This window comes from Drosophila erecta, unplaced genomic scaffold (genome assembly GCF_003286155.1).
Source record: "Drosophila erecta strain 14021-0224.00,06,07 unplaced genomic scaffold, DereRS2 tig00000126-arrow-pilon, whole genome shotgun sequence".
Classification (NCBI taxonomy): domain Eukaryota; kingdom Metazoa; phylum Arthropoda; class Insecta; order Diptera; family Drosophilidae; genus Drosophila; species Drosophila erecta.
This window is the reverse complement of record NW_020825209.1, coordinates 1,399,334-1,421,095: the sequence shown is the minus strand read 5'-3', so window position 1 is coordinate 1,421,095 and position 21,762 is coordinate 1,399,334. Positions and strand designations below refer to the sequence as shown.

The 21,762-nt window shown below is 38.3% G+C and overlaps 1 protein-coding gene across 1 annotated transcript in view; it reads left to right on the top strand.

Moving 5' to 3' along the window:
• Positions 1-21,762, top strand: part of LOC6550325 (irregular chiasm C-roughest protein) — a 131,192-nt gene that overhangs the window by 64,302 nt on the left and 45,128 nt on the right. The gene's annotated exons all lie outside the window — the stretch shown is intronic.

The window sequence follows — 21,762 nt, the reverse complement described above, 5'->3', positions numbered from 1 at the left end:
TGTAATACCTTAATGGCCCAAAGACGCCGGCCAAGGACGAAGGATTCGGCGGCTTCATATTTCGATGTTATTTATGCAGCTTGGGATCGGCTGCTGTTATTAAAAATATTTCTACAGCAGCCCCTGTATATTTTTACCCTCTTTTTTTGCTTTTGCTTTTTTTTTTGCCTTTCGCCCTTCGTTTTTACCTGCCATGTTAAACCGCAATGGAGAAATCAGTCTTCTTGCCCCGCCTTTTTTGCTCCTTATTCTGGTCTGTTGCAACTTTATCCTCGTTGCCCCATCATCCTTGAGTCCCCTGTTTTTCTACTGCCTTTTTTCCAATTTTTTTTTTTCCAATTTTGCGCTCGCCATTTGGTTTCGAGTTTTTGGGGATTTTTTCCTTTTTTGGTTTGGTGTTTTTGGCTTATCTTTATGACTTGGTTTTAAATTTCGAGCCCAAAAAAACTTTAATCCTTACGCGTAGAAAACTGCAAAATGGGGTGCACAAATAGCTCGTACTTAAAACTTAAATGGAATATGGCTCTTGCCCTGTCAACTTCAAGTTTTGTATATATGTACGCTTAAAGGTTGGCAATTTCCTTTGCTTAATTTAAATTTTCTTAATCAAGTTATGATACTGATATGTTTGTAAACGAGCGCTCTTCATCTCGTTTTTATTTTTTCCGCGTCAGTTTCTGTTTTTCCGATGATACTCGAATGCAATTGAATCCTCGTATGAATAATTATTTCTGTTAAAGTTGAAATTGCATCAAAATTGCATGACAGCTCGCCTTTCGTAGTTGTATATGTATATATACATAATACTCGATTTCTTGTCAGATTGCTCATACGCCACGTAAACGGTTTACCCTTCACGCTCTTCCGTTTTGGATGCAGTTTTCAAGTATAAATATTTTAAATGGCTTTTACAAGTAAATTTGCAAATTTTTGACAATTACGATGGCAACGAGTTACCGCGAGAGTGGTGTAAGTGTTGTATAAATAACATTTACCCTGAGAGCACAGTGGTCATAGGTACGATGGTTTTTTATTACCTAACTTACATGTATTTCGTATGAACTTAAATGATGTATAATCAGTATATTAAGCTCTAATTTATAATGATCGAAGCTTTGTTTTAAATTAAGAGGCATGCCTTATTCGAAATAAATAGCTACATAAATTCCACTGTGCTGCCCTTTTTATATTTTATTATGCATCTTTATTGACTTGTTTCCACTTTCCCTGTTTTATTTTCGCTACTCTCTGCTTTATTTTCTGTTCTCTTATTTTATTTTATTTTTTTAATTTAAATATTTTTACCCGACGTGTGTGTATGAATATCGAATTGATTAAAAATAAAATAGCCCCTGTGCGGAGAGGATGAGGCTATGGCTATATGGCACAAATTATTTAATGCTATTGCATTTAATTGGAAATTTCTGCTTGAGCAGCGACACGGCAGCGAAACGACGAAATTATGAAAAATCTCTATATACATACTTGTATGTATGAATGTACACATTCCACATGTATGCATATATATTCGTGCCAATATATCGGTCAGATATGTGTGCAAATATGTATTCAACTTAAAGGCGATTGGCTGCACAAACAACAACAGCAATAATAACATCATTGGCAGCCAGCAACAACGTTAAGATTAAATGCAGCGTAGTTGCCATTAACAATGATTACCCGAAAGCCGATTCCCAATAATTAAATGTGCAACAGCGCGCCATTTTTAATTGCTGGCCACAAAATGGCCCCCTCCCCCCTTACACTCGCATATCCACCTTCGCCTTAATTTCTGTATCGCCCCATCCCTTTGCATTTTTGTTTTTTTGTTTTTTAACTCTTTTCCGGAGAGCCGCAAAAGCCGGACATGGCCAGTTCTCGGGGTTCATGGCAGCTTTCAGAGGGGCCGGGGATGAAATGGGTTTCATGCGCATATCAAAATGTTGATTCTGATTTTAATTTATTCATATTTATGCAAAAGAACAGCGGCAACAGCGGCAGTGGCAGCAACAAAAAGCATTCAGCACTTTGGCTTGCATACTTCCTGGCGCAGCTGCCGCTCTGCAATGGGTGTGCTTATTAATTTTGACTTTAAACCGCCTCATTGCACCCACACTTCCGTTTGTACTTCCACAGGAGCACTTGTTAAAGGTGTTAATATCCCTCGAAATAGCGAAATAGCAAGGTTACACTGGGCTAGATCGACGGGAATGAGCTAAATGCATGTCACACCTACATATATACATATATATCAATCTTAAAATGGGTTAACAGATTAAGAGATTATTTCGACAGCATAGATTCTGGTTAATTATAGCTAGCATAACCTGTATCGAGTCTTTTATGTGTGTAGAAGAAGAAGGATAAGGTCCCCTTCGCCTTCTGTTCGTGATTGCGTAACCCCCCGTCCAGCCCTCAGTCATATTTCAAATCCTGCAAGACGCTTCTCGGGTTAATAATTGAGTTGACTCCACAGCCTTTCAGCCATGCTGAGCCAAACTAACAATAAGCCAGCCCCTCCTCCCCTTTTTTTGCCCAAGCTCCAAGTCCATTGTTGTTAGCTGGATGGTGATGGTGGTGGTGGTGGTGGTGATGGTGTTGCCTTTCCTCGCCGTGCTGTTTTGCATGAACCCAATTATGAATTATTTGTAATCTTATCTTTAAGTGTATGGCATAAAAATTATAATTCTGCGGCAAAGCCAGCGAAAGAAACCCCATAAAGCTGAAGAAGCAGGGGTGGCTGACGTCTACAATTTCAGTATTAAAATTTATTAAAAATATATAAACGAAGGAATTTCTAAGCCGCAAGAAGCCCTAGCCGCAGCTCAGGTTGTGGACCTGCCTCTTCCTCATCCTCATCCGCATCCACATCCCACATCCATATTCTCGTCTTCCTGGGGATTCTGGGCAGGGAATATAAAACGCTTAACCGCAGCAGGCGAGGCGATGTCGGAGGATAACCCCTTCAGGGCGTCTTTGCCTCGCCATGTGAATGGCACCAAAGTGGATGCTTCAGCATGCACGGACGCCACTTGCAAAAATATCCAAATACACGGGAGAAAACTCAGTTCAGCATCGATGATGTGCTTGCGGATATGGCAGGCGTATATCTGCATAATTATACTCACCTAATGCTTTTCCTATGCAATCCCAAATAGATTTTGAGATGCTGCCTGATTGATTTGCTCTTCAGAGCATTTGCCATTCATTTTTCTCAGTGAACCGCACACCCTCGCTCCCTTTCTCTCTGGATAGTCTGGCATCTGGAATCGGGATTCAGGCAACTCCATCCGGAGCCGAGACAGTGATGCAGTCTTGACAGATAAACAGGAAGTCGTCGTCCTGCCCAACACTTCAGCCTGTGTGTCGAGTGCTTGTACTATATGGGTGGGTGGGTTTGGTTGTGTGTCCTCGAGTGTGTGTGTGAGTGGGTGGCGGGTGGTGGGTGTTGGGTGGTGCAGGCACGCCTCGAGGCCCTCGCTGCATCACCGCCCTTTTTTGTCTTGGCACACTCGTGTTGGCCCCGTTGTTTCGGTTTTATTCATAAAATAAATGAAGTATACGAGTATTTAGCCGAGTCAGACAAAAATTGCACCGCAACGTAGAGAACGCTGGCTGGTCGAGTGGGTGACGAATGACCCCAACTGACTTCTGCGGTGAGTGACGGCAGTCTGAATTAGCCGCAGTCGGACAGCCGAGCCGAGCAGGAGATGAAGTAATGGTTACAACAGCCCTCTTGACTACCAAATGAACCGAGCCACTAGTCTCTTCCTTCCGCATCCTTCAGATAAGGCGGCGAATATATTTACAGGCGATTAGCCTAAATACCAACATTTATCACATACAGCAGCAATAGTCAACAAGAAAAATGCAAACAAATGTTGTATATGAATATAGCATTGATGGCAAAGAGAAAACTAATTAAAACAGAACTATAAGAAGAACCATTGCAAATTTGCATGCTTTTTAATAGCCCGCACAAGAGCACGCAGCAATCAGCTTAAATGCAAAGAAGGGTTCGTTGTAGTTTAAATTGAATATACAATATTAATTAGACAAACGAACCCTATTTCCCTTGTTCCATCTTCTTAACCATTTTCCGACCAATTTTCGTGGTGTCAATGTGACGTATGAGCAATGCGGTTTCGTTTCCAATTTCTGTAAAGTTTCCCAGCTCCCCTTTATTTTCCGGCCCCCTTTTTTTTGGCCCGCTTTTGGCCCCAGACCAACGTCTTTCGTCTGAGGTAATTATAAAAGGCTGACTGGGGCCCCAGACTCATTTGTTACCCGACTCCGTGGCCTACCTACCATGGCCATCTCTATCTGAAGCTGACCTGTATATATATGTACTTACATATATAGTAGTACATACCATATAGTATACGTGTGTGCTATCTCCTACTGCGCCATCTTTCGTCTCCGTTCCATTTCACCTGTACAGGTATTTTAACATGATGCTCAAGTGGAGCGAACGCTTGTTTTTAATTAGTTTGCGCTGACCAGGAAGGAATTCCGGTGGCCAAGGGAGGTCCTTCTGCCGGAAAGGATGTATGGCAGTGTCTGTCTGTGCTCAGCTATTTTAATCAAAAATGCCAGTCATAGGGGGCGAATATGTCTGCAACCTCTATCACTTTTGCGAGCATAATTTAAGTTGATTTGAATATTATTACGAATTTATTTAGTATTCATAACAATATATGTACATATGTATATGACAAACATTTGCTGTTCTTTTTACAAACTGATTCACTATATATTAATAGAAACTTTTAGAGCGAGAAATGTTAAAAATATTGTCATTAGCAAGGTTGAGAGGTGTCAGCGAAAAGGGGTTAGTGTCACGCCTTCAATTTTCACACCCAATGAACATTTGATCTGTCTTCGCTCTTCTTTACTTCTTTAGTATGTCCGTTGTTCACTTCCTTTCGCCGCCTTATTATACCCGTTACTCGTAGAGTAAATGGGTATACTAGATTCGTTGAAAAGTATTTAACAGGCGGAAGACATCATTTCTGAGTCGATCTGACCATGTCCGTCTGTCCGTATGAACGCATCAGGAACTACAAATGCCACAAAAGCTAATGTTCTAAAGTCCATAACTCAGCTTATCTTAATCGGAATTTGAAGTGGCATACCTCTAAATGTTTCTGGAGCAATTCTCTAAAAAACTGCATTCAAATTTAAAATTTTATTTTTTTTTAATTTTTTTGTAATTTTCTGATGTTATGATATTGTAGAAATTCAAAAATGTCCCAAGACTGAAGTTCTAAAGTCCATAACTCAGCTTATCTTAATCGGAATTTGAAGTGGCATACCTCTAAATGTTTCTGGAGCAATTCTCTAAAAAACTGCATTCAAATTTAAAATTTTATTTTTTTAAATTTTTTTTGTAATTTTTCTGATGTTATGATGTTGTAGAAATTCAAAAATGTCCCAAGACTGAAGTTCTAAAGTCCATAACTCAGCTTATCTTAATCGGAATTTGAAGTGGCATACCTCTAAATGTTTCTGGAGCAATTCTCTAAAAAACTGCATTCAAATTTAAAATTTTATTTTTTTTAATTTTTTTTGTAATTTTTTCTGATCCTAGTGATGTAGAAATTCAAAAATGACCCAAGACTGAAGTTCAAAAGTCCATAACTCAGCTTATCTTAATCGGAATTTGAAGTGGCATACCTCTAAATGTTTCTGGAGCAATTCTCTAAAAAACTGCATTCAAATTTAAAATTTTATTTTTTTTTAATTTTTTTGTAATTTTCTGATGTTATGATATTGTAGAAATTCAAAAATGTCCCAAGACTGAAGTTCTAAAGTCCATAACTCAGCTTATCTTAATCGGAATTTGAAGTGGCATACCTCTAAATGTTTCTGGAGCAATTCTCTAAAAAACTGCATTCAAATTTAAAATTTTATTTTTTTTAATTTTTTTTGTAATTTTTCTGATGTTATGATGTTGTAGAAATTCAAAAATGTCCCAAGACTGAAGTTCTAAAGTCCATAACTCAGCTTATCTTAATCGGAATTTGAAGTGGCATACCTCTAAATGTTTCTGGAGCAATTCTCTAAAAAACTGCATTCAAATTTAAAATTTTATTTTTTTTAATTTTTTTTTTAATTTTTTCTGATCCTAATGATGTAGAAATTCAAAAATGACCCAAGACTGAAGTTCAAAAGTCCATAACTCAGCTTATCTTAATCGGAATTTGAAGTGGCATACCTCTAAATGTTTCTGGAGCAATTCTCTAAAAAACTGCATTCAAATTTAAAATTTTATTTTTTTTTAATTTTTTTGTAATTTTCTGATGTTATGATATTGTAGAAATTCAAAAATGTCCCAAGACTGAAGTTCTAAAGTCCATAACTCAGCTTATCTTAATCGGAATTTGAAGTGGCATACCTCTAAATGTTTCTGGAGCAATTCTCTAAAAAACTGCATTCAAATTTAAAATTTTATTTTTTTAAATTTTTTTTGTAATTTTTCTGATGTTATGATGTTGTAGAAATTCAAAAATGTCCCAAGACTGAAGTTCTAAAGTCCATAACTCAGCTTATCTTAATCGGAATTTGAAGTGGCATACCTCTAAATGTTTCTGGAGCAATTCTCTAAAAAACTGCATTCAAATTTAAAATTTTATTTTTTTAAATTTTTTTTGTAATTTTTTCTGATCCTAGTGATGTAGAAATTCAAAAATGACCCAAGACTGAAGTTCAAAAGTCCATAACTCAGCTTATCTTAATCGGAATTTGAAGTGGCATACCTCTAAATGTTTCTGGAGCAATTCTCTAAAAAACTGCATTCAAATTTAAAATTTTATTTTTTTTTAATTTTTTTGTAATTTTCTGATGTTATGATATTGTAGAAATTCAAAAATGTCCCAAGACTGAAGTTCTAAAGTCCATAACTCAGCTTATCTTAATCGGAATTTGAAGTGGCATACCTCTAAATGTTTCTGGAGCAATTCTCTAAAAAACTGCATTCAAATTTAAAATTTTATTTTTTTAAATTTTTTTTGTAATTTTTCTGATGTTATGATGATGTAGAAATTCAAAAATGTCCCAAGACTGAAGTTCTAAAGTCCATAACTCAGCTTATCTTAATCGGAATTTGAAGTGGCATACCTCTAAATGTTTCTGGAGCAATTCTCTAAAAAACTGCATTCAAATTTAAAATTTTATTTTTTTTAATTTTTTTTTTAATTTTTTCTGATCCTAATGATGTAGAAATTCAAAAATGACCCAAGACTGAAGTTCAAAAGTCCATAACTCAGCTTATCTTAATCGGAATTTGAAGTGGCATACCTCTAAATGTTTCTGGAGCAATTCTCTAAAAATCTGCATTCAAATTTAAAATTTTATTTTTTTTTAATTTTTTTGTAATTTTCTGATGTTATGATATTGTATAAATTCAAAAATGACCCAAGACTGAAGTTCAAAAGTCCATAACTCAGCTTATTTTAATCGGAATTTGAAGTGGCATACCTCTAAATGTTTCTGGAGCAATTCTCTAAAAAACTGCATTCAAATTTAAAATTTTTATTTTTTTTTAATTTTTTTGTAATGTTCTGATGTTATGATATTGTAGAAATTCAAAAATGTCCCAAGACTGAAGTTCTAAAGTCCATAACTCAGCTTATCTTAATCGGAATTTGAAGTGGCATACCTCTAAATGTTTCTGGAGCAATTCTCTAAAAAACTGCATTCAAATTTAAAATTTTATTTTTTTAAATTTTTTTTGTAATTTTTTCTGATCCTAATGATGTAGAAATTCAAAAATGACCCAAGACTGAAGTTCAAAAGTCCATAACTCAGCTTATTTTAATCGGAATTTGAAGTGGCATACCTCTAAATGTTTCTGGAGCAATTCTCTAAAAAACTGCATTCAAATTTAAAATTTTTATTTTTTTTTAATTTTTTTGTAATTTTCTGATGTTATGATATTGTAGAAATTCAAAAATGTCCCAAGACTGAAGTTCTAAAGTCCATAACTCAGCTTATCTTAATCGGAATTTGAAGTGGCATACCTCTAAATGTTTCTGGAGCAATTCTCTAAAAAACTGCATTCAAATTTAAAATTTTATTTTTTTAAATTTTTTTTGTAATTTTTTCTGATCCTAATGATGTAGAAATTCAAAAATGACCCAAGACTGAAGTTCAAAAGTCCATAACTCAGCTTATCTTAATCGGAATTTGAAGTGGCATACCTCTAAATATTTCTGGAGCAATTCTCTAAAAAACTGCATTCAAATTTAAAATTTTATTTTTTTTTAATTTTTTTGTAATTTTCTGATGTTATGATATTGTAGAAATTCAAAAATGCCCCAAGACTGAAGTTCAAAAGTCCATAACTCAGCTTATCTTAATCGGAATTTGAAGTGGCATACCTCTAAATGTTTCTGGAGCAATTCTCTAAAAAACTGCATTCAAATTTAAAATTTTATTTTTTTTTAATTTTTTTGTAATTTTCTGATGTTATGATATTGTAGAAATTCAAAAATGTCCCAAGACTGAAGTTCTAAAGTCCATAACTCAGCTTATCTTAATCGGAATTTGAAGTGGCATACCTCTAAATGTTTCTGGAGCAATTCTCTAAAAAACTGCATTCAAATTTAAAATTTTATTTTTTTAAATTTTTTTTGTAATTTTTTCTGATCCTAATGATGTAGAAATTCAAAAATGACCCAAGACTGAAGTTCAAAAGTCCATAACTCAGCTTATTTTAATCGGAATTTGAAGTGGCATACCTCTAAATATTTCTGGAGCAATTCTCTAAAAAACTGCATTCAAATTTAAAATTTTATTTTTTTTTAATTTTTTTGTAATTTTCTGATGTTATGATATTGTAGAAATTCAAAAATGCCCCAAGACTGAAGTTCAAAAGTCCATAACTCAGCTTATCTTAATCGGAATTTGAAGTGGCATACCTCTAAATGTTTCTGGAGCAATTCTCTAAAAAACTGCATTCAAATATAAAATTTTATTTTTTTTTAATTTTTTTGTAATTTTCTGATGTTATGATATTGTATAAATTCAAAAATGACCCAAGACTGAAGTTCTAAAGTCCATAACTCAGTTATCTTAATCGGAATTTGAAGTGGCATACCTCTAAATGCTTCTAAAGCAATTCTCTAAAAATCTGCATTTATATTTAGAAAATCATTTTTAAAAATTTTTTTTTTAATTTTTTTGTAATTTTGTTGAAAATGTTGAAATTTCTCGTTTGCCCTTTCACTAGCTGAGTAACGGGTATCCGGTAGCCGGAGACCTCGACTATAGCATTCTATCTTGTATTTATTTCCAACTATCAAAAGAAAGAACAATTAAAGACGAAATGTTTAAAGAAAATAAAAAGAAAGAAATGGCAAAAAGATGAGCCATCCACACCTCATGTCGTGCGCATCGACCATCAATAATAAAGCCACTCGGACGTCTCTGAAATTCAAGAGTATCCAAACGGGTAGACTCTATTGGAAGCCATCAAATGAAGCGTGCTAAATGCAACCGATTTATTTTCTGTATCACCCGTAGCATATGTATCCGTCTCTTCATTCATATCTCTTGGTACTGTGATAACTGCTACTTGACTAACTTTAGGCCGTGCCACAAGAAGGGGAGAAACTTAAAGTGATGTTGAAGTTAATCAATAGTTGTCAATTGATTCGCAAGCATTGAGTTTATTTTAGAATTAGAAAATGTATTTCGCTTGGCGTTTATGAGCGAGGTTATGTTTTTCGATGGCATACTGTATCTTAGTTTGTATCTATAAGATCTCGATGCGGCAGCGGAAGACAAACAATTTCTTGGAATTGATTTCTTGCGGTTTTTGCGGCGCGTAGCCCTAAAACTGCACAAAGACTTTTGTAGAATGGTGTGGTATTTATCGCAGTGTCTGCCTATGTGTGTGTGTGAGTATCTATGTGCAGATGAGAAAGAGTGTGATGGTGGCCAGGTGGAAGTAGAAGTGGAAGTGGATGTGGAAGTGGATGTGGTACTGATGAAATGGAATGCAAACACATTAATTAAATTATGCAAATAAATAATTTCCATTCTAAGTCGTTATACATATATAAAGAATGTTTAATTTCCATTTAAAGAGAGTGGAGCGAGATACAATTCAAACATTGCTTGTAAATAATAATGTGTTTTATTCTTTAATATGTTATCTGGCATATAAACTACGCTGTTTCTGTCTAAACCTCTGGAAGTGATGAGTTGATGGCTGATATGAACTGTGGGCATCTTGATTGTCAAGCTAATGGCATCGTCTTTGCACGTAATCGATAGCCACATTGCTATAAATAGTCATCATAAATGGCCATCTTTTATAAATGATGATCCATATCGATTGCACGACTGCACTCCAATTGGCTGCCATTAAATATAGCTTCATTTTATATTTTTCATGCTAATTGAACGTCGTAATAGAATGGGCATTTAAAACATGTGTTTATTATAATAATAACTTACAATGACTTAAATTTATTTCAATTTTATGTAATCGAATATTAGTCCAATTCCGTTATTTCCCAAGCGTTGAGCTCTAAACTTCACAAACAGATCAGTGTAAGTCAACTTGGAAAATGCGTGGGCTACGTTAAGTCATAATCATATAGCAGCCCAATTTTCTGGCTTTTCTCGATGGGATTGAAAGCAACCTAAACAATGAGTAGACCGTTTGTCAAATGCATTTCATTTGTAGAAAATTTGACAGTTTTATGGGAAAGTGCGATAAAGTGGCCATAAAACGCAGCGACAACTTCATTTTCAGGTGGTTGGGGGGTGAATGGGTTAAGGGTCTTGCCCCCAAACAAAAGATATTACGAGGTGGAGCCTATTCAAGGCAGGTGCCATAAAATTCGTAAATGAAATACGTAAATGTTTCGAAAAAATTGTAAAATCGTAAATGCGCCTAGAGGCAATGAAAACTGATGGATGGATGATTGGTATGGGGACAAAGGGTGAATAGATATACCAATATGTGTAGTGGCCTATTATTTCGGGGTTGATTTACTCCAGATGGGTTCTATACGATGAGTTTTATGGATAACCCATTTGTTTGGTGTTCGGTTTTGTGAATTTAATTGCTTCATTAATCAGCATGATGGAGTATCAATCATTGTGACATTAAAATGTAGTTACAACCAAATGTATTAAATGTTTTGTTTAGTATACTGAACCCTTAATGCTATCATAAATGTAAGGAAAAACATTTTAACATTTTTAAAGTATCACACCAGCGCATTAAAGCTCAGAGTTTTGTGAAATATTTATTTATTTGTAGGCCGTAGACAAAAGTTATAAACTTATGGTACAGAAAGATATATATTTCGCTATTCTAACCATAATTTGAAGTGTGGTTGGTGGTTGTCAAAGCAGCTCAAATTATGGCCATTGTGTTTTGTCTACCTGTCAGCCAATAATATACTCTATTCGCCGTGATTTGAAATATTTCCGTTTTTAATTAGAAATCGGCCTTTGTGGCCCATAAACGCAGCTGACTGCGTTCAAAAACGGCACAGAAATCTAAAGTCGAACCGGTTATACGTCCAAGCCAAATTGGGCAACGTCGTCGAGGCGCCAGCAATAAACTATTCAGGCCAAAAATATACGATACGATAGACTTGCTGTTGGTGTAATTCTTTTAATAATACTCTGTAAATCACGGGTATATACTGGTGCACGCCAGCAACACTGTCCAAAATGAAAATATTTTTGTAAATAACCTTCTTTTACCATTCGACTAGCTAAAATAATCAAAAGAAATTTAGAAGTGTGCTACCCGAAACTTTTTCAAAATGATTTTAATAGAGTACTTGTTGGGTAACTTTTATTCGAAAACAGCATGGCTGGCAATCTTTCATTACCGTTTTTCTAGCGCCATCCGGTTCTCGTCCATCCAGTTCTCATGGAACTGGCGGGGATCTTTGGCGGGGGCCAGGTGATGGTGCTACCAAACTTGGTAGCACTGGAGATTAGCTGCAGCCAAAGACGCGCCAACAGGCAACTAATAGAACTATTACGTGGTCATATATGGAGCGTAGGCCGTTCCCATGGCGTATTGATAGTATAGATAGATTCAAACTCGGATCAGGTGTGGCTCCATCCACTGAGTCGCAGGCTCGGACTTGGACTAGGAAAGTGATGCACTTGGCAAGACTTATATTCAAATCTTTTGCTACAACAAAAAGCATAATACAAATATTATAATAGCAGCCTGCATACTTGTGTGTTTCAATAGTTTTAATGGCATTTTAATGGTAATGAATAGAATACTGTGATATATCCTGTCTATTGGAATGGGTGGTTTTTTGTGCAAGTGTACCTGCTTAACTGGAAAGTTGCGCTGCACAGATTTATAAACAAGCCAGCCTTCGTTTGCAGCGGTCATATTTGGCCACCTTTTGAGACCACTCCACTCAGCAGCAATGATCTCTCGAAAAGCGGAAAATGGGAAAAGGCTAGCACAGGTGTCTCTGACAAAGCCTAGCGGTCTACAAATTATTGTGAGAAAAATCAGCTGAACGCTGATTGATTGACTGACTGACTGACTGACTAGCTGGCTGGCTGGCTGGCTGGCTGACTGGCCGAGTGCTTTTGGCCAACTGACAGTCGGCAGTTAGCCAAGTTGAGTAACTGTTGTTACCGAGATTGTTTCTGCCCTGTCTGCGCTGCCATCGTCTCGGATTTTACCATTTTCCATTTTCCCCGGAGAGCGTCCGATAGGAATTACGCCGAGATTGCCGGTGATTATCGCCGGGACTTATGGTAAGTGCCATTGATCATTCCTGGAAAATGTCCGACAACTGTTGGGATCTTCGTAGGCTGCCATTTGCCAACTAGGCTATCAATTTCCGAATGGTGATTACGTGGCTGCTCAAACAAACTCATGCCATAAAATAATGCACACTCGAGGTTTGAAATGTGTGTTCTTCTTACGTAATTAATATTCGCAGTTTTCCAGACCCAGATTGATGGCAAAGGGGTGGCCCTAAGCTGCGCAAAAGTTACTTACAAAACTTTGGCATTGCAAGATGCCCAATTATGATAGTAACTTCATTGTCAGCTGTTTTATTAAAATTTCCACACATTTCGGGCGCGAATCGCCGGCGATTTTTTGGACGGCTGTTGAACCCGCTACTCTTTCTTTGTCATTCATGTCGGTGAGGGGGAAAAAACCCCCACTTACATAATCTCGCGACCCTATCCCAGGCTCCGCCCACTTAGAGAAATGGAACAAAACATGGCAATTATTAGTTAAATGGGCTTCTCCATTGTATTTAGGCCTTTGAATGCGAATCGAGCTGCTGCTTTTCATTTGCATGCATATTCATTTAAATTTAGCAACTACAATGAGCCAAATTGGCAGGCTACAAAAGGGAGCACTGCCCCCAACTCCAGCTGTTTTTTTTTCTGCTTTCATTGAGAGTTTATAGCCCCTTCCCCTGATTAATTCATTCACTTCCATTCATTGATCTCTTTTTGAGACGCCGTCTTTGTTTGACTATATAGTTGCTCCTTGGCCACGCCCACCCACAGCCCAACTGTTTACATTTCCACCGTTTCCAATTCCATATCATAATAATAAAAAGGGAATCGAGAAATGGATCGCATTCGTATTTCTCTTTTTTTTTTGTTTTTTTTTGGGGATGGCGCCTCTCTTGCACAGACCCTAATTTCCATCATCTGTGTCTTTAATTATTCAAAGTAATTAAGTTGATTGCGACGTAATTGTGCCTGAAATTTATGCCCAATTGCCAGCCCCTCTCTTTGCCTGCTTTTTTTCCAGTGGACTGCCCTAACTCCACGCTTTTGTTTCTCGCACATTTGCGCTTTCATTTTATTGGATCTACCCTAACAAACAGAGACATTAGTTTTGGTAAAATATCTGTGATGTCTTGGCTGATATTTATTAAGATAATTGCTTGGGCATTTCGATAATCCCGAGTAGCTTAAGACCTACATAAATTCATTTATGATGAACCCTATGAAATCCCATACAATATTGGTAAGGGCATTCCATTTTCCTATATCTTACACTAGATTTCCCTATTTCCTGAACATCGTGTTCTTTGTTTCCATGCTTCTCTTGGGGGGAACAACTGATGTTAGCATGCAAAGCTTTTGTTAAATCTTTTCTGGGAGTTTATTCAGACAGCATCAGAGGCGGAAGTGTTTAATGAACATTAGCCAGCCCGCCATCAATAAAAAGTCAAATAGAAATAACCAAAACAAAATCTACATAAACGAATAGATGTTTTTGGCTGCTTTGGCTGCTTTGGCTGCTTTAGCTGTCTTAACGAAAATAGAATTTATTGGCAAACAACTCGAATAACTTTATCTCTGTTTTCACACCACCCATTTGCTGTCGAAAGCCGACAGGCGACATGAACAAAATCCGATCAAATCATAACCGCACACTGTAACCCGCACTCTCAACCCATTCCAGCCGATTTAAAAGCTAGCTGGGGGCTCAAACTGGGATTAGGCCACAAGCGTTTGGCTACCAAAAAAATTCGACATCCCAGAAAATGCATGAAACGTAAATAAAAAACTTAAATGTGGACAAGATTTTCTAGTAAATATGCCAACCGAATAAATAAGAGAAACGTAGAAAAGTGACCGAGAAATTATACAGCAAAAAACATATATGCACGAATGCTAATTTTTAAAAAGTACGCAACCCATTTCGAAATGAATTAACAGTTCTCCATGCTATTCTAGTTGTTCAGAACCAAACTCATTCCTTTCGCCAACTTTTCCGGCCTTTCTCCGCTCAGATCTTGCCAAATCGAGCCATAAATCTCGCTTCGTGAATTTCGGCCAAAGGCATTATTTTTCATGATCATCGATGGATAAAGTCGCATGCAAATAGATCACAAATCGATGGAGGATTAATGGGAAGTTGTCAGGCGGCAGACAGGGTCATATACATCGGATGCGATCGGTCCGCTATATATATATATATATATTGTATATATATGTGTGCGTATATATGCATATCATATGCAGATAACTTGCTTTGCGCACGCGCTCAACACGAGCGCTAATTTTTTGGGGGGCTTCTTAATTAATGCAGAGGCCCCGAGACCAAATCGAAATCATATCAATATTCAAATGAGTTCTTGCCTCTCTTTTGCGCCCATTTTGATTTGCTCGGCTCTTTTGTGCGGCCAAAATTTATGGGCTTAAAAGTGTTTAGTTTTGTTCGCCGGCAGCAATCAGCGGACAGCAGTCAAGCGCATAAAGATGCTCAAATTTATGCGCATTAGGTGCTGCCCGATTTGGGGTTGGGGCTTAATCGGGGCGTTCAGGGGGCGTGGCTTGCATGGCTGGCATGGCCCCTGCGGCCATTGTCAAAGTGCGATTTCGCGATTTACATGAATTATGCGTGCGAATTGCGCTTGCCCCTTTGTGGGCGCAATTCCCCCAAAATCAGAATGCGCTTAAAGCTCACGGATCGCAAAACCATACAATAATCCCCAAAATTTCCCAATTCCCCCAGGGGCCACACACACACACACTCACTGACGGCTGCACTTGACAAAAATATTGATAAAAAACATTAATTGACATTAAAAAAAAGGAAAACAATGCTCCATGTTTTTGCCCCACCCATGAGTCGAAAACGCCTATAGCTTTTTCCCACGCTAGCAAATCAGACAGAAAAGTGTAGAGGAAAAAAACACACGGCCAGCCAAGACATAAACTAAAAATAATAGCCAACGTTGGGCCAGAGACAAAAATATGAATTCATACAGGAAGTTGTGATTAAAACTTGAGTGTGTGTGACTGTGCGCTGGATGTTAGACTTCGTTTGAAAGACCTCCACTTTTGGCGCCCCCCATCAAAGTTCAGCGACATGGCGGCGGAGCTGAAATGAAGTCTGGCAAGAAGTGCCGATCAAATATGCCAAAAATCATGAATGGGAAAGATTGCGAAGGAATTTTAGCAGCCTCCAACGATAAAGTGCCTCATTAACCCACTGTGCCAGCAGTAAAATTACCAAATCGCATAGAAAAAATTGTAGATTAGGAACGTATATTCTCAAGGCTTATTATACTCGTACATATGTGACCATCCATTATTTACTTAGTTTTTTGTGTGATTTCTATGTTATTTTAAAATCACCTGTTGATGGCATAATGGGTTAATATGCTCCACATAAGCGGGAAATTGCGACACCAGAAAAAAACTGATTGCTTAATTAGAAAGCAACACAAAAACAGAAGAAAAAAAACGAACAAAAACGGAGCAGCCAGAAAATGAAAATGGCAATTGGAAGTGTGGAAATCATAAAAAATAGGCGAGAAAACGGGGCAGCTGTGCATTTCGCGATTTAAACCTGTGACTATGGCAACGGAAGAGGCGCTGGATATGGGCTATGGGCTGGATGGCATGGTGTTTTTCCGCTTTTCCGGAAAATGGGCTTCGGTTTCGGTTTCACTTGTGCTCGTTTTTCTTTCTGCATTTTGCCTTTCGCCTTTCGCATTTCGCCTTTTGTCAGTTGCTAGTTGCCCGAGGTGCCCGAGGTGCCATGCCAACACAACCCTCTATTTGCGGCTTTTAAAACCCTCGAAAGGTTGCCCATTTAAGCCGCTTTCGAAGCCCCTTATCGTTCGGATTACAAATCACGCATTGATTGGGTTCTATGATTTATATCATTAGTATATCTGAAAAATCGACAATTGCCGCTGGAAATTTCCGTGAATTCACGGAATTCCAGCGCCCATTTCAAGCATTGATCCTAGGGAAACTCTGTAAACGATTTCACAGTCGAGATCTCCAAAAATGTTAAATGCATATTTGGAACTTATCTGTAATTAGGGTAAATTGCCATTTCTGCGCACTCAATTATACATTATGTACAGAGTTACTGAGGTCTATAATTGTAAAAGTTTGATTTTTAGAACATTCAGTGGCTTTGAATATATTTCACTGGAGAAATGAAACCCGCTGATTTGCCGGTTATCCAACTTCCATTTACACAGCCATTAAAGAGGGTAGATATGACATATTCATGCTACAGGCTTTCTTAGTTTAAAAAAAATATGAAATTATTAAAAATGATTGATTAATTGCCTTCAGTCGGAGAGATACCCAGCATACAGTGGTCACTCCTATCAAATGATCATTTAAATGCTACAAACCGAAGAACAAGAATGACAACAGTAATAATTATTACATGGCCTTCAAATCGACGATTTGCCTGCGGCTTTAAGCCACAACTGAGTTCGTTCTGTTAACCGGAAAGTAGAAAGCAAAACGAGGCTCCTCAATCGAAAAAAGCGACCAATGAATCAAGAAGTGACGGCTGAGTCCCCGGAGGGGCCCCCCCTTAAAAAAAAAAAGGAAAGAACTTGGTCTAATACCTCTCGAAATCCGTTCAGACTTGAACATCAATTTGATACCAATTGAGTCAAACGCAAGCCAATAAATTATTGTAATAAAGTTTAAAAGCTGCTTAATTCATGAAGTTGTTGTGCAACTATTTGAAATGCAAGTAGAAAACAATTCACTTGAGTTATTTTGGAAATGTCAATACGATGCTAACGAGTATTTTATTTTAAGGCAACTAAATAATAATAATAATAAAGTTAATTTATCATTGACAAACAAACCACTTAAAAAGCCAATCCAAATGGTGGCACACATTCTTCTCTCGATTCTTAGTTTCTTTCCATTTCGATTTCAATTGCTTACCATTTTCCATAGGAAATGGAACTCTGAAGTCGTCTTTTTCGCCCAACTCAATTAAAGTTTATTTATTTTGGAAGCTTATATAGTTCAAGATCCCCAGTCATTATTCTATTTATTAACCATTGCCAGTTGTTTGTTCCATTCAATTAAATGGGAATTTATTTTCCGCTTTTGGCTTTAATGCGCCAATTGTTTGCACATATCGTTGAACAAATGATGGGCCATATTTTTGCCAGCTGTATATGTACATGTATTTCTGGGTGGGATGGATGGGGTGAGCAAGGGGCGACTCGTATTTGTTCTATGATTAAAAATAAATAAAGCATTACGAGAAAATGCCGCGCCAAAACTATTAAATGCTCGTTGGGGGGCGCTTTTTCGAGGGGTTGGCGAGGGGGCGTAAGGGAGTTATAACCATGGCATGCCATGCCATAAGGGTCATAAACATTTTGCGGCCCAATGATGTATGGACATGTGAGGTTTTCTCTGCTGGAAAATCGCTTGTGCAGTGCCTTGCGGAGGGGCGCCTCCAAAAACTGGGGGGACTGCACAGCAGGTGCTTAAATGGCGCACAATTAAAGGGGGAGTGGTGGGTAGGTGGTGGGTGGAGGAGGGAGGAGGGATGGCACAGTTCAGGGGGCAGAGGTTGCCTCTGGACGGGTGGATTGTGGGGTGATAGGTGCCACAGCAGGCGGTAAGGATAATAAATTTTGCTGCTCCGTAAAGTACAAAGGCAAAAAAAAAAAAAAAACAGGAAATCAGGGATATGAAACGAGGCGAACTATAACAAAAGCGGCCACTGAAAATGGTGCTGGCTGCCCCATGTATCGCCCACCCAACCCCCATACCCCCAAAAATGTTCCATTATGGTGTAGCCCCCTTTGGTTTCTCTTTGTCCAAGTCACGCGTTTCATTGTCACAGCAAATCCGAATACAAGTGAACCCAACCCCAACCCCAACCCCAACCCCAACCCCAACCCCAACCCCAGCCACAACACACCACTTCAGGCCATTCTGCTTGCAACCCCCACACCCCCAAAAAAGGAAAAAGCTGTTGGTCAAAATAATAAATTTGTTCAGGTTAATAGAGTTATTTTAATTTATGTGATTTCATGCGGTTTTCATGTGGCTTTTTGCAAATGCCTCCCGTTGTTCGAATGAACTCCCCCTTTCGAGGTAGCCGCTGCCACGCCCCCTTTCCACCTGTGCCACGCCCCCTCCCACCTGCTCAATTAATGACACAACAAGATTTCGACCCATTGATCATTTCGCTTTTGCGCTGCAAATATTATGATTTAATTGATTCAATTTCTTTTCATTTTCCCTTGTTTTTTTTGTTTTGTTTTTTTTTGGCATAAATAATTTACTATAGTTTATGGTATACACATACAGACATTCAATCGATATTTATGGCTAAAGCGTAATTGGCTTTTGGGGTTCAGCTGGCTGCAAATTGAGATGAGCAATAGGGACACATCTTGTGGCAATTGAAATGTACATACACACATACACACTCGTATGCTTATAAATGTGAGATACGAATTTTTGTGGACTTGAGCATTGTGTGTAAGCAAGATAATGGGAAATTGTTTTAATTTTTGTGCTCTTTCGAATAGAATTTTATGTATGGAAGTGCCTTTTGACTGACTTTTGGAGCAACCGATTAGCTAGCTAAATAGGGCTGCAAATCTGGCCGCAGCAGCCTAACTCACAGAAAATCAGAAATTTTCCGGCTAAACATTGCAGTTTTTCAAAGTTTTCACCTGCTCGGCTGCGTAATCGGACCGCATCCTGTTGCGCAAATTGAGGGGCCATCAAAGAACAGAATGCAAAAAGCAGGAGCTGCTGCCAAATCTTCGGTTGCATTTCCTGTCCCACAATGGGAAAGTGCTGATGATGCTGCTGCACTGTGGAAATAATTACCGAATTGATTGTCCATTTGTCCATTTAACAAAAGGAAACACGTTCTTATTTTGCTCTTGTTTGAATGGGATGTAAAGATGCCTTTAAAGATTGGATGTTATTTGCCTTGCCTGAAAGCCCTCGATTCGCCAGTAAAAAGTGGGCAAAAATATGTACGAGTATGTGCTATGTAAAGTATTGAAAAAGAAGCGTATTAATTTGTTTTTCGCCGTGTAAGCACTGAAAACTGAGCGGTGGCTGAGTGCTGGGGCAACAAGTGTTGCACTTAATTTGCATGCAACATGCAGAACGCATCTCTATCCCTCTCTTTTGCACTCGCACTCGCAATCGACTGACTCCCCCAGCAAAGATTTGCATACAATCAAAGTGCAACGAAATTGATTTGCCACTTTGTGTCTGACTGGGCATCATCATCATCATCAGCACCCATCTGCATCCCATACATTCCACCCAGAGATGCCGATCCCCGTCTATAAAGCCCCATCCTTCAGCTGCCGTTTTCCATTTAGCAAATGGCACACGTGCCCTCTCTTTCGCGCCCACGCTGTCTGTCTCTTTCGCACCGCTCAGTTATTAATTTGTGTCGCGTGCCAACTTGAAAAATGATTGCGCATTATTGAAGTCGAAATGATGCCCAGCATTTTCGTTACTGTCAACGCCTCCAAAATCCCCAACGAAATGCTCAACCCCACTTTATTCGCATGCCAACCACCTGTTTGTCATGTGTGATGAAAGGATTTAGTGACGAATGATATACACAGACGTTTCGTCCACCGAAAGAAATTTAATCTCGGGATTTCACTTAATGGTAGATATAAAAGAACGAATTTGTCCCAATGTTTTTATAAGGGAATTCGAAGCGCACACGTTCTACATTTGCAAAAGTATTCCGAATATTCGTATATTGTACTCTACCCTAATTTTTTGTCAATGGAAAGGCCTTTATTTAAGCTGCTTTTTTTTTCTTTTTTTTTTTACACCTGCCCAAGTGTCAACTTTTGGGGCCCGCACAATTCGTCAGCCACAGACGGGGATTCACAAAAATAATACAGACGGGCGGGCACACGCATGCATATCGATTATTTTACGCAGATCCTATGAATAGACAACCAACCCAACCACCACCTGACCCATAATTATAATAAATATTTCAAAGTAACCCCAGTGAACGACAAGCGTGAGAATTTAACGTTCGGCGTTCGGCGTTCGTCTTTGTTTCTTCATCCCTTTCCGTTTTCATTTGGTCCGCCTGCAATTATATAATTAATTATTAACTGCAAAGCGAAGGAGAAGAAGAAGAGGGAGAAAATTGTCTGCGGCATGCAAGCCAAGAAATCCTGTATCCTGAATGATGGCCAAATCGGGGGCTCTCTTCGGTTTCCCGACAATTGATGGTGCCAGTAACTACATTTATTATTTTTAGCAACTCGCCGGCCAGTTTCTTAAAATACTAAATATTGGCAATTCTAAACATTCTTACCAACAATAAAGTAAATATACTTGACGTCCCTACGAAAAATCTTAAATTTTCACCCATTTCCTGTCTAACCTTGGCAAATGCGAATCTAAAAATCTAAAACTTGCCTTGCGACTCGTTCCCAGCTTAATTCACTGATGTTTTTCTGCATTAAGTCGAGGGAAAACTTTTGCAGATCGTAAATTATTTTCACCGAAATGAAGCAGGCGAGTGGAGGAAAAACAACGCACTTTGTCTGTTGAAACAAAAAACTCGTAAATTTTCATAATTGCATTGGACACAACATCTCGCAATGGCTTCTATATACATATACACACACACATATATATATGTATATACTGTATTCCGGGGGAAAGTCGAACGAAGGGGATAAAAGGAGGGGGGGGGGGGGGGATGGCAGGGTCATGTTGCTCAAGACTAAACACGATTTCCTGCCCCCGGGGCGCGGTGGCAACAACGTGTCGTATGAGCAATGTCTCGGTGCAAACTCGAGGCGGATGTGTAATCATTTTATCATATTACCCCCCAGCCCCACTTTTACCCCGGAACCTCGTAACCCCGTAACTCTGGAAGCCGTAACCGTAGACGGGGTCGTCCGTTGGCCAGTGTTTTAGCCACGTTTCGCTCGTTAAGTTCCGTCGTCTCGTTGATGGCGGCGCAAATTCAAT